This window comes from Myotis myotis, unplaced genomic scaffold (assembly GCF_014108235.1).
Source record: "Myotis myotis isolate mMyoMyo1 unplaced genomic scaffold, mMyoMyo1.p scaffold_m19_p_5, whole genome shotgun sequence".
Taxonomy (NCBI): Eukaryota; Metazoa; Chordata; class Mammalia; order Chiroptera; family Vespertilionidae; genus Myotis; species Myotis myotis.
The window spans coordinates 51,510,804-51,520,380 of NW_023416357.1; the positions used below are offsets into that span (position 1 = coordinate 51,510,804).

The 9,577-nt window shown below is 40.6% G+C and overlaps 1 pseudogene; it reads right to left on the reverse strand.

The window, feature by feature from the left end:
* Nucleotides 1-6,385: 6,385 nt before the first annotated feature.
* Nucleotides 6,386-6,828, reverse strand: LOC118656729 (annotated as a pseudogene).
* Between the last annotated feature and the right edge of the window lie 2,749 nt (nt 6,829-9,577).

Genomic DNA, 9,577 nt, shown 5'->3' on the forward strand with positions numbered 1-9,577 from the left:
CTGCAGGAAATAGACATTATTGAAATGATGCCACCAATGAATACATAATTACAAATGTAGCTAAGTCAGGAAAGGATCACAGTCCTTTAGAGTTCATCACACACATACCTGATCTAGAATGAAGGTCATGGAAAGTTTCCCTGAGCAAGTGACACTTTAACGGAGATCAGAATATGTGACTAGATGAAGACGGTATGGGCCTGTGGAGCACGCAAGTGGAGCCTTCAAGTGGAAGCCACAGGTGCAGAAGCTCTGAGGCAGGAGGCATGGGGAGCTAGGGGGAACCCCACTGCTAGCCAGGATAGGTGAAGTTAGAGGTAGGCAGGTGGCCAAATAACCAGGGCCTTGTAGGCAACATCAAGCACTTGTGAGGCTTTGCCTCTCTCTGGTTCAGGATAACACTGGAGAGTCTTTACTCACACACACAAAGCAAGAAGGTGAAACAGAGGACAATGTGCATAAAGGATATGCTCTGCTTTCTCATGGAGCAGGCTCATAATGGGAGGGTCATGGGCCCAGGATCCCTTGCAATGCCTGGAAGGTATTCCTGGACCACTTTTCTTACCTCAACAGGTTTTTGGGAATAGATTGGGATTCACTGATGTGCAGGGGAGCACCGTGAGGCTGGCTTCTGCTCATTGTTAGGTCCAAAATTGTTACAGAATTTCTTCAAACCTCATGTCTGTAAACTGCAGGGTGCAATACCTTGTGTTTGGTGTCAATGAGTGATAGGTATCTCAATAAGCACAACAAAGTAAGCAAATCAGACATAATCTCTTCTCTCTGCAGGCTTCATAGACCCAGACTTCATTGAAAGTTGACAATGTTAGAGTGCAGCACCATTTCATAGAGAAGGACAAGTTAACTTGGCCAGGGCTGCAAAAGTAGTGAGTGGAAGAGCCAAGTTTCTGACCTCCAACCTACATAATGCGTATTTCGGCACCATGTTTCTAAAACAGATTGACAAAATGCATTGTTTAAATGGCTCACCTTGATAACACTGGTAGATGCATTTCTCTTTGATAGAAAATAGATGTAGAGCCCTACCTGTTTTGGCTCAGTGAGTAGAGTATCAGCCTGCGGACCAAAGGGTCCTGGGTTTGATTCCTGGTCAGGCCTCATACAGGAGGCAACCAATTAATGTGTTTTTCTCACATCGATGTTTTTCTCTATCTTTCCCTCTCTCTTCCACTCTCCCTAAAAATCAATAGGAAAAATGTCCTTGGGTGAGGATTAACAAAAAACACACACACGCAAAAACAAAAAACAAAAAAAGAGAAGAAAAATAGACACAGACATCCAAGAAACACACAGTTGAATTTTCCTAGATACTGCAAATGCGTTTTCAGTAATTTAAAAGTCAGTAACAGAAGACCTTTGACAAATTTTTTACTTTTCATAACTGTACATTTGACTAATATTTTATTTTATAACACCCAAATGTGTGGGCATGAGTTTATGCTGAGAGGAAAACGTTCATCAATCTGTGAACTCAGGAGGACCACAAGGCATTTGGAAAATAAATTAATATTCTGAAGTGTATTAATTAATACTTTTGACTACTCTGGCCAGTTATGATCCTCAGAGATATATACCCCAATTTTGAATCCAATTAAAATGGTATTCAGAAGTAAATTAACCCATGTACATTCAAATCTTGATATAAAATGACATAGTCTCTAGACACCAATTAATTAATCAAACATGCAAAAATATGTCAAGAAAATTATGAATCCATCTATTCTGATGTTATATTTCAAAGGTCTTCAAGCCCCTTATATATTAGAACTATTATATACTACATCAATTCTTCTTCACTTCATTTAAAAGAGAAACCAGAAAAAATATTTCACCATATGCTTGTTTTAGATGCAGTGAAAAATGTTCTTTTCAAAGCATATGGTGATATAATTAGGTGTCCGGATACAGCAAGTTGTAAAAAGAATTGTTTAAACTAAATTGAGACAGTTGGCTGCTCTGTCCACCTCCCACCCCCACCGTATCAGTATCTTCTCTGGATCATTATTGTGTGTTTTTTTTTTTTTTTTGGGGGGGGGGGTTATCATTGTTTTAATAAATGCCTGCTGTCACCTACATAGCTAAGGTGGATAGAATTCAAGGACTGCTTCCCCCTTTCACTGTGTAAACTCTGTGCTTCATTTCGCAGCCTCTCACTGAGGAGTTTTGACATCACTCCCGCATCACTGACGTTTGTGTAAGGTTCTGTAGCTGGAAGTCTGCTTTTATCTATGGCTTAGCTACCTTTCTTCATGCACCTCATGGACTGTCTTCTGCGAATGATGAGAGGGCCTTGCATTTTTTTCTTCAATAAAAGGGTTTGTTTTAAAATATTTCTTCCTGTTTTGGTGTACTCGATCTCTGAAGGAAAGAAAAAGTTTGAAAATAGATTCTGTAAAAACGCTGGTTATTTGTTATGAGAAATTTAAATTTTAAAAAATTCATGTATTGTAATCTGGAAAACAAAACATCATGATTTCAGATAGTTTTGGGCGTGAACTTGTATACTGGTTTTAAGAACTCATTAGGATGTATAAACATTAAGGGTAGTAGGTTTGTCTGAAAAAATATTTCGCCCTATGCTTGTTTTAGATGCAGTGAAAAAATACTCTTTTAAACATTTTAAACAAGTTCATGAGTATATCTGAATAATGAACCTTTTGTTTTACACCAGTGCCTTATATTTCACTGATTACCAGAGTTTGGATTTTTTTAATCTTATCTTATTTTTTTTTATTTAAAATGCCTGACTAGAATGAATAATATGTGTTTATCTTAGGCATATGTTGTTTTCCACCAAATTCATTGCTAACTAATATGGTAAGTTTCACTATTTTTAAGTCTATTTTTGTATCATTTAGAGTGGGTATTCATGATTTTGCTTAACAACTAAAACTGTCAGCAAATAAATGTGGATTGTTCAGCAATATGCATAGAAGATAGATGCTATTGAGAGGGATGACTCATGATCATTCAATGGATTATTTACCTTGCTTGTCTTGTGATGGTTTCTGTTGTTACGAACGCCAGTGATTGGTCAGGTGCTCTGGAGCAGGGCTCTGCTGAGGTGGGCATGGTGCTCTCCAGTGCAGCCTGGGCTGCAGCTCAGGGGCCACATGTCCTGGGCCAGTAGGGAGACTTGTAGAGTCAAGGGGGAGAGGGCACTGATGCTGCTGGCCCCTTCAGCTTCAGCCCAGAACCCACCCCTGAGGACGTGTAAGCTGTCCTTGCCCAGCCTGAGCTGGGGAGAGCACTGCCTTTCTCCTTGTTAGTGACATGAATTATTTTATCTAGCTTTCCCAGCACAGTTACTTTCTTGCTTTGTTTTCACCTTGTATCAGGGAAACAGTACCTTCTGAGGTGAAGTGCTATAATGAGCCAAATCCTATTCCCTAGTGCCTTGGTTGGCAAACTGTGGCTCGCGAGCCACATGCGGCTCTTTGGCCCCTTGAGTGTGGCTCTTCCTAAGCCTCAGGAGTACCCTAATTAAGTTAATAACAATGTACCTCCCTATATAGTTTAAGTTTAAAAAATTTGGCTCTCAAAAGAAATTTCAATCGTTGTACTGTTGATATTTGTCTCTGTTGACTAATGAGTTTGCCGACCACTGCCCTAGTGCAATAGTATATAAACTTCAGTGTATATCAGAATCACCTGTAAGCTTGTTAAAATACAGGGTGTCCCCCCAAAATGAATACACACTTTAACAGCTGATAGCTCAGTTTTGAAAATGAAATGTATTTTAATAAATACTGCCTTTATAATTATTCAAAGTGTGTGTATACATTTTTGGAGATACCCTATATAGATTGCTGGGCCTCATCCTAAGTTTTTGATTCCATAGGTCAGGAATGGAGTTGTATCATGTGCATATCAAATTAGTTCCCAGATGAAAATGAACTGGTCTGGGACCCACATTTTGAGAATGACCCCTATGGTGGAACTCTGAGTTCCTGTCTGTGGCCAGTCATCTCTGTGTCCCAGGGAAGTCAGCGAAATGTTCTGCTTATTGAGCTAGGCCCCAACCAGCTCCCAGTTATCCTTTCTGTTTTTGTTTGTTTGTTTTTGCTACAGGGCTTGGTCACTTAAGCTTCTCTCTTTTTGATGCTTCCACTGCAAATTGGGTCATTAAATGGTTTTCTTTCTTCTCCCATGAAGCCTGGTTGTTTAAAAGAGTAACTCCTTTTCTTTACTGTGACTGAAGACAAGCATCCAGGTCCTTTTCTCTCTTTTTCTTTTTTTTTTAACAAATACAATAAAAAAAGTCCTCACCAGAGGTATTTTTCCATTGATTACTATAGAGAATGGAAGGGAGGGGAAGAGACAGAGAGAGAGAGAGAAACATTGATGTGAGAGAGACACATTGATTGGTTGCCTCCCACACATGCCCCAAGCAGGGTCAGGGATTGAGACTGCAACCTTGGTGCATGGTCTTGCCCAGAATCAAACCCGGGACCCTTCAGTCCACAGGCTGATGCTCTCTCTCTACGGAGCCAAACTTGCTAGGGCCAGGCCCTTTTCTCTTTGTGGGTTTTATACTGATCGCTTTGGAAAAATGAATTTAATAAGATAAATACACTTAAGAAAGTGCCAAAGTTTGCAAATTCTAACAGTGATCTGTGGCCCATAGTCCCATACTCCTTTAAAATGGCAGCTGGAAGCCTCAGTGGGGTTTTCTCTTGGCATTTGTTTCTAAGGATGTTTTTCGCAGCAAAGTCAGTCAGAGAAAGACAAATGCAATATGATTTGACTTATATGTGGAATCCAAATAACAAAATAAATGAACAAACAAAATAGAAACAAACTCACAGATACAGAGAACAGACTAGAGACTGATGGCTGCCAGAGGGGAGACGGGCTGGGGAACTAGGTGAAAGGTGAAAGGATTAGGAAGCACATATTGGTAGCTAGTGCCAGGGATGTAAAGCACAGCTTGGGAAATACAGTCAATAATACTGTAATAACTATGTATGGTGCCAGGTGGGGACTGGAAATATGAGGGGAATGCTTTGTAAAGTGTACGATTGTTTAACCATTATGCTATATGCCTGAAACTAATACAAAATGATATTGGATGAAAACTGTAATTGAAAATTACAGTTTAAATAAAAAACAGTTCAAAGCCCATAAAAAACTAAATTTTTAGCAACATCAACCAGTTGTTATTTTACTGAGTATTAAGTCCAAAGCATGTTGATAGCAGGAATATACTCTCTTGGATAAACTATATTGTACTGTCTATGGAAGAAAGTTAATACTTGATATTGTCATGGGTTGAACTGTATTCTCAGAAAGAAGTTCAAGTTGTTATCCCCAGTGTCTGTGAATGTGGCCTTATGTGGAAGCAGCATCTTTGCAGATGTGATCAAGTTAAGAAGAGGTCATATTTTAGGTCCTATTAGTGGGCCCTAATCAAATGACTACTGTTGTTACAAGAAGGGGAAAAGTAAGAGAAACAAACAGAGGAATGCCATGTAACTATGGAGGCAGAAATTGGAATTATTTATCTTCAAGCCAGGGGACACCAAGTGTTGCAACTACCAGAACATAGGAAGAGGCCAGGAAGGCTGCTTCCCTAGAACTTTCAGAGAAAGAGAGAGAGTATGGCCCAGTTGACACCTTAATTTCAAACTTTTAGCCCCCAGATCTTTGAGGCAATACATTTTTGTTGTTTTAAGCCATCCAAATTTATGGTGATTTGCCATGGAAATCCCAGGAAACTGATACACTTGGCGCTGTGTGTGTGTGTGTGTGTGTGTGTGTTTGTATTTTGATAATAAAGGAGGAAATGTGTTGCAGCTATTATTGATAGATTGATATGGAATGTTGGCACCTCTTCTCTTCCTGTCCTCTTGGGATCAAAAATAGTCCCTTTTCAGGGAAGGCAGAAACTGTAGCCGAAAAAATGAGCATGAGAATCAGAATGAGACTTAAGACATCAAAGTTCACTAGACACAAGAAAGGGCAATGGTGTGGGACATATCTCATTTGGCCCTATCTATACACAGTTCACAACATGGCAGCTTGTTTCTATAAAGTCAGCAAGAGAGAGAAAGTCTCCTACCAAGATGGACATTGTACTCTTTTGTTGTTGTTGTTGTTTATTTGTTTTTGTTAATCCTCACTTGAGGATACTTTTCCATTGCTTTTTAAAAAAAATTTTGATTTATTATAGCACAACTTATATATTTCAAATGGACAACAAATTAATATCACTTACAGCATCTTAAGATAAACTGCCTTTGAACAGGAGCTTCCTTTCCAGTACTCTGATGTCTACAAGACGTATCTAGAAAGGTTACTACTGTGGAAAATGAAGACTGCTTAAGTCAAATGGGAGAGGGTGGGCCTGTGGCTTTCTTTTCGGTTAGTTGCTGTAACACTGCCCTTCAGGAGGCTGAGGGAGTGACGTATTTTCACTCGTCAGCATTAGGTGCCGAAGCTCGTGCAGGACGTGTTTGATGCCATATGAACGATGCCGTTTCTCTAGCACTCATACGGCCCTTGGGTCCACCACTCCATTAGAACTATTAACTCCATTCATATTAATTTTTGTTACAAATTTTACAACGGGGGGTACTTCAGGGTATTTAGGTCCACATCCTATTTTAAGTCTGTACATTCGGTTTTCATAAACTGTTCTTGGAGGCCCAATTATCACCCTGTCCATCTTGTAAGTGTCATGTCTTCGTCATCTTCTACACCCCAACTAATTGTGCAATCTCCTCCTCCTTTCTGGCCTTCTTCCAGTTCTTCCAACAGTTGAAAATTGTGAGGGACTTTTACTCCCGAGCCCGTGCTGGCTGCCATCTTGCATCGCTGTCGCTCGAAGGCCGGCCTTCACTTGAAGTTTGACCGTTCTGTGGGTTGGACGTTTTTCTGGGCTCGAATCACGGTATTGGCAGGGCTGTGATGTTTTCTGAAAGTTCTGAAGGCGAGATATAACGGTTTGAGCTCCTCTTAGTTTCTGCTGCTCTTTCCATTGCTTTTTTAGAGGGAGTGGAAGGGAAGGAGAGAAGGGAGGTGGGGGGGGGGGGAGAGAGAGAAACATATATGTGATAGAGAAGCATCAGTTGGTTGCCTCCTGCCTGACCAGGGCTGGCGATTGAACCTGCCACCCAGGTACGTGCCCTTGACCTGGAATTGAACCCTTCAGTGCTTAGGTTGACACTTCAACCATTGAGCAACACTGGCCAGGACAACATTGCAGTTTTAAGCAATGCAGTCACTTCAATGTAATTATGAGCATCTCATTACTGTTCCCATATTCTATTGGTTAGAAGCAAGTCACAGATCCTGCCTACATTGAAGGGGAGGAGGTTATATAAGGGTGTGAATACCAGGAGAAGGGGATCACAGGGCCGGCCTGATTGCCCCCAACTGCCCTCCCTGCTGGCCTGCTGGCCCCCAACTGTCCACCCCTGCCGGCCTGGCAGGTGTTCATCATAGCTCTTGGCTCCGCTCTCTGGGCTTTGGTTTTGCCCTCAGTCATTCCCTGTCCCCCTCCCCCCGCCCCACACCTCCACTCCCCCATTAAGAAAAGCAGAGTTTGCAGTTGAGTAGCCTTCTCAGCCTGGTTCCTGCCTGTAAAGTAGTAGGGGTTCAAAATCCTATTCTTGGTATTTACCTGTCCATTTTAGTCACAATTGTCAGTGGTTCTACCAGAATAATTCTCTTAAACACATTGTGTGTTTGGGTGTATTTGAATGCATCGCTTTATTATCCTACTTCTTCAGGCTAAGCCCTCCTCTACCTTGGGCTCAGTGTGACGCTGTTGTGGGACGATATCCTTAAGGTTCTTGGAGGCTCAATTACTTAACTGAGAGGCTCTACAGGCATGCCCTGGAGATCCTTCAAAAGCTTTTGGTCTGATTGAAAGGTTCTATGAGGTACCACATTAGATCTTTCTGAAAATCTTAATAAAGAATTTTACCACCATGCCCTCTGTTTCATTTTTAGTTGCTGTTTTCCTGCACTGGATTTCATCTCTGCCCAGAAGCTACTTTTAATTTTAGAATCATTTGCTGTCTAGAGAGGTTGGGAATAAGAAATAATTTTATTTTCAAAGCCAGCAATCTTGGCTTCTCTATATTTAACAGTTCACTCTTCAGCTTATCTCTTTCCTTGTGCATTTCATCATAGGCAGTGAGAAGAAGCCATGTGGCAATTTCAGTGCTGCCTGAAAAAGCTAGATCTTTGAGTGCATCAGGTACATTTCCCTTTTTTCACGTGATCACAGGTGATGATGGTGCAAAACTTCGCAGCACTACGTAACAAGCGCGGCCTTTTCTCCTGCTTCCAGTGACATTTCTCCGTTTGCTTGAGTCTTCACAGACAGCCTCCTTGAGGCCCTCTAGGCTTTCACTAACGCTTTTGTGGAGGTTTTTTAGGTTTTCACTAACAGTCCTTCAGTGTTCTTCCCCTTTCTGCTCACCACCTGATCCCAAGGACCATACTGCATGTTTTAGGATTTTGTTACAGATGCGAGAATGTTTCTTAATTATCTAATGTCACACACAAAAACCACCCCAAGGCATAGGGGCTTTAAACAACAACAGTCTGTTCACTAGTATCTCTTATGATTCTAGGATAGACTGGCTCAGTTAGGCAGTTCTCACTTGACCTCAGTCTGTGGTAGCAGTCAGATGGTGGCTGGGACCGGGGCTGGGTCTCAGCTCAGGGTATTTTTGTGGCCATGTTGGAAAATACAATCCGACACAATAGTGTATCAGAATAATTTAAATTTTAAGTCCTATACAGAAACCCTCAATGGTTAATACCAACAGAAGGAAAAAAAGAACCTCCTGAAAGTATATTGTGTAAATTATAGTATGGAATGTAACAAAAACCAGACTCAGATAATGTGAACAAAAGTCAGTAGAAGGCAGTGACAGGGTTGCACTGGATGAAGGATGAAAGAGAAGGATATCATCATCAGAGGAGTGGAATCTACCTTGGCTTTTACCTTGAAATATGGGGGTTATGGAAGAATGTGCCCACCTTCGTGTGTATTAGTAACTTCATGATTTCCGTCATTTGATTTTGCTGATTATTTTATAGTAATACCAACTATCAGCTTCCACTATTAAAACCTATTCGTTTTTAAAGAGGCAGCTCAAATGCCAATATTCCATAATGCTTTGCTGTTTGCCAATTAGAATTGCTTTCTCTCTCCCCTAATTCATAGACCACTGTTTCCTTCTCTTATGAAACTTACTGCACAATGTTTAGCATTAAAGTATGTGTTAACCTGCCTTATCAACCTAACCAGGTATACGTTCCTTGAGGCCAAAGGCCTTGGCTTAGTTTCTTTATATCCCTAAAGTATTTCAGAGCAACAGGTGCTCAGACATATCTGTTGAATTAATAAGGTTGGGTGCCAAGTTAGAAATTATAAAAATAGCTTGGTGGTAAAGTTCTACATGAACATTTCCTTTTCATTGCTTGAAAAAAACATATAGATCATTTTCTTGCCTTAACGTGTCATTAATTAAAAGCTTTCAGAAGAACAGTCATATGCAGAAGCTGTTTTTAAATTTAAAAATAATTTTATTTGAGA